Below are 4,637 nucleotides of genomic sequence, written 5' to 3'. Positions count from 1 at the left end.
CATGGTGTCGTGTATTATCTGTAACGTTAAGGATTGCTCTCACTGACGTCAGTAGGCCATCACATCGAGGGGTAAAACAAGAGGCTGAATTCCTTTCAGATGGCATCAGTGGACAGCTGACCGTCACTTTAAATCAGCCAAAAAGTCACCAGTTCACCCACATAGGGAAATGCCAAGTGCCTGCTGTAGAAGATAAGACTGAGGCAAACCCACAAACCAGTGGGGAGAAAAGATAGCAGGACATAGGGTCATATTGAAGGCAGTGCATGATGCCCTGGGGACAACACGGCCGCTACCCCAATCTGTATCCGGGATGGTGAACAACTATCCAGTGCCGTTCTGTAATTCTTGTACAATGGTAGTTTTACGGGTGTATTGTGCCTTGTGATAATCTCTTTGGTTACATACACACTATACACTTTATCTGGGGGGAGGACAGAAAATGCCACCAACTGCTATAGGAAATATATATGGAGAGGGCGGGGGGGGGTAGACAAAAGGGCCAAATAAAAATAATATATAGGGGCTGTGGAGGAGAGAGAATGTTGCAACATCATAAATAAAATGTAACGGTAGGTTGATGATGTAAAAGGCGCAAAATCAATAGGGATTATATATAAAGGGGGTCATTCTGTGTCGGATGCATCTGTGAAAATGGATGCATCTGCTGATTTTGAGCCTGCTGCCCATGTGTCTGAATTGTAAAACATGTTGGTGCATGTGCTGCACGCTGTATGGGAAGGCGCAAGTAAGTGTGTGCTTGGCACATAGTAGGCGTTTCTGGTCAGTGACTGGTCGTCGAGAATCAGTATGCACACAGTGACAGTTTCTGGTAGGAATGTCATGGTGTTAATTTCAACCTCCATGTGAGCCGAGCCTATGGGGGAGGACACCTGTCTCTGACCAACCTCGTGACGTACAGTGGTGACACTAAAAATGATTGTTGTGTCTGCAGATGCTAGAACAGTGGGAAGGAAAGGCTTGCACTTTCAGACACACAGATTTGTAACTTATTTTGGCAGATTGTCACATAATCACATAAAAGTAAGTAGAATGTCTCAGCCATAGGAAAAAGCGGTTTCAGAAGAGTCCAACTTATAATCAGCCCAAAGTAGGATGGAATAGAGAGACTGACACCAATGGCAGGATGTAATGGCGTCTGAGAACAGGGACTGTGCTGTTGTGTGCTGGGCTGGGAGGCTGCTGCAGCTGCTGCTGTTGTTATTGTGTTCCCAGCTCCCTCCAGTCAGCAGTAGCCTAGTTGAGAGTTACACACACTATGACCTGCAGCCACCGCTGGCCAACACCGGGCATTGGTTCCAAGGAAACTCACTGCCGAGCAGAAAGTAAATCGAAAGAGAATTTGTACAGACATTTTGGAACAAATTCAAGTAGATTCACATTTTTTAGATAAAGTTAAGATCGTGAAAGGCACCTGGTGTGCCTGAAAATGACATAACTTTCCAGCCTACTGTTGACAGACTTAATGTTATAAGGGCAACATGGGGTTAAGCTGCTGGTGTTGGGAGGAACGCCCTCAGATGGTTGTATTTATTGGTTGGTTTTAAGTTAAAGGGAGGGGTGGTAACGAGTTTAGAGCAGTTTCTAGAATCATTCAGCCTCTTTCCGGTTTGTCTTTGCTCGCCCTCCCACCTTATTTGGTTATTATTTGTGGTTATGCTGTGCCAGCTTTTATAGTGGCCGGTTTCAGAATGGCTTTTGGTGGTTTTTGTATGATAGGTAGTTATTATTCTTCCCTGGGGGGCAGCTCCTCTGGAGAGAGTGGCGGGGCATGGTGACAGTTTTTCCTATGGGGGCATCACTGGTCAGGAGGGCCCCCACGTCACTTTAGTTGAGCTGTCGCATCAAGTTGAGCTGAGTCGGGCAGGTGGCCCTCTTTTGATTTATTTGTAGTCCCCGTAAGGGTGGGGTGATGAACTCTACCCTTGCCTATTGAGTATGGTCAAGGATAGCGGTAGCAGGTCCAGTCTTGACCATCAGGTGACTCATGTTATTTTAGATTTTTCATTTTATTTTTATTTTTTCAGGGACTTTGGTTTTAATCCATATTTTGTGACATACATGACATTTGAATTTTCTGGGCTTCTAATTTTCAGTGTGTAATGCAGTATTCTCAGCATTTAACTCAACTGCCACGTGTTCTCGGAATTGTAGCAGTTTTGTCCTTACAATTGCCTCTACTAGAAAGTCAAACTCAGGTGTTATGTTTTGTAGCCTCGTCATAGTGATCTCCTCATCATCTGCTTGAACTGTTGGATATGGACATAATTCTGTCAATGTAGTCACTCATACTTGTGCATTCACTTAACTTGGCATTATACAATATACGCCTCAGATCAATTCTTCTCGCTTCTCATCAGACACCAATCCTAATTCACCATCTGCAGGGCTATCCACATGTCTTTTGCTGACACTTTTCTGTGTATGATAGAATTAGAGATGTGCGGCTGGCACATTTCGTGTTTTGGCCCTCATTCCGAGTTGTTCGCTCACTAGCTGCTTTTAGCAGCAGTGCAAACGCTAAGCTGCCGCCCTCTGGGAGTGTATCTTAGCAGAATTGCGAACGAAAGGATGGCTGCTCTGCTACAAAAAAAGATTGCACAGTTTCTGAATAGCTCGAGAATTACTTCTAGCTAGCGATCACTTCAGACTGTTTAGTTCCTGTTTTGACGTCACAAACACGCCCTGCGTTTGGCCAGCCACGCCTACGTTTCCCCAGCCACTCCTGCGTTTTTGTCCGACATGCCTGCGTTTTTAGTTTTACACACACTCTCCAAAAACGGTCAGTTACCACCCAGAAACACCCACTTCCTGTCAATCACTCTGCGGTCAGCAGTGCGATGGAAAAGCTTCGCTAGACCTTGTGACCTTGTGTGAAACTGCAATGGCTTTTGTGAAAGTACGTCGCGTGTGCGCATTGCGCCCCATACGCATGTGCAGAAGTGCCGATTTTTAGCCTGATTGCTGCGAACAACGGCAGCTAGCGATCAACTCAGAATGACCCCCTTTGTGTATTGGTTTTGGTTCTAATTCCACTTTCATGTTTTGGTTTTGGCTTGGTTTTGCCAAAACCACCCTTTCGTGTTTTGGTTTTGGATCTGGATGATTTTTGAAAAAAAACATAAAAACAGCTAAAATCAAAGAATTTGGGGTTAATTTTGCTCCTACTGTATTATTATCCTCAATAACAAATCATTTCCACTCATTTGCAGTCTATTCTGAACACCTCACACCTCACAATATTGTTTTTAGGTCAAAAGGTTGCACCGAGGTTGCTGGATGACTAAGCTAAGCGACACAAGTGGACAACACAAACACCTGGCCCATCTAGGAGTGGCACTGCAGTGTCAGACAGGAGGGTAGATATAAAAAAAAGGCCCCAAACAGCACATCATGCAAAGAAGAAAAAGAATTACAATGAGGTAGTTGTATGACTAAGCCAAGCGACACAAACAATTGGCCCATCTAGGCGTGGCATTGCAGTGGCAGACAGGGGGGCAGATATAAAAAAAAGGCCCCAAACAGCACATGATGCAAAGAAGAAAAAAAGGTGCACCGAGGTTGCTGTATGACTAAGCCAAGCGACACAAACAACTGGCCCATCTAGGTGTGGCACTGCAGTGGCAGACAGGAGGGCAGATATCAAAAAAGGTCCCTAACAGCACAGGATGCAAAGAAGAAAAAAAGGTGCACCGAGGTTGCTGTATGACTAAGCTAAGCGACACAACCACCTGGCCCATCTAATAGTGTGATGCAGTGGCTGAATGTTGAGAGTGGGCCACAATTGTTCGGTCCACTGACAGCATCTCCAGCATGCTCCAGTCACTTAAAAAAAAATTGCAATTGGTGGACTTATATGGCAGTACCCCAGGACTAATATAGCAGTACCACTGGACTCATACGGCAGAGTCACACAAGATGGCACGTTACAAAAACTAGGCCCCAAACAGCACCTCATGCAAAGATGTCGAAGAGGTGCAATGAGGTAGCTGTATGACTAAGCCAAGCGACACAAACAATTCCAACTGGAATTATATGTCCAAATCACTGGAATTAATTGGCAAGGTCACTGTAATTATACGTCCAAATCACTGGAATTAATTGGCAAAATCACTGTAATTATACGTTCAAATCACTGGAATTAATTGGCAAGAACACTGTAATTATACGTCCAAATCACTGGAATTAATTGGCAAGATCACTGTAATTATACGTCCAAATCACTGGAATTAATTGGAAATATCACTGTAATTAATAATTATATCTCCAAATCACTGGAATTAATTGGCAAGATCACTGTAATTAATAATTATACATCCAAATCACTGGAATTAATTGCCAAGATCACTGTAATTAATAATTATACGTCCAAATCGCTGGAATTAATTGGCAAGATCACTGTAATTAATAATTATACATCCAAATCACTGGAATTTATTGTCAAGATCACTGTAATTAATAATTTTATGTCCAAATCACTGGAATTAATTGGCAAGATCACTGTAATTATACGTCCAAATCACTGGAATTAATTGTCAAGATCACTGTAATTAACCGTCCAAATCACTGGAATTAATTTGCAAGATCACTGTAATTAATAATTATAAGTCCAAATC

At 43.2% G+C, this 4,637-nt stretch overlaps 1 long non-coding RNA gene across 1 annotated transcript in view; it reads right to left on the bottom strand.

Moving 5' to 3' along the window:
• The window catches only part of LOC134980933 (uncharacterized), a 154,462-nt gene that overhangs the window by 132,997 nt on the left and 16,828 nt on the right, over window positions 1-4,637 (bottom strand). The window lies entirely within an intron of this gene.

Source organism: Pseudophryne corroboree, chromosome 12 (genome assembly GCF_028390025.1).
Source record: "Pseudophryne corroboree isolate aPseCor3 chromosome 12, aPseCor3.hap2, whole genome shotgun sequence".
In the NCBI taxonomy this organism is placed as follows: Eukaryota; Metazoa; Chordata; class Amphibia; order Anura; family Myobatrachidae; genus Pseudophryne; species Pseudophryne corroboree.
Note: the sequence above shows the minus strand (reverse complement) of the source record. Positions and strands in the feature narration are given on the sequence as shown.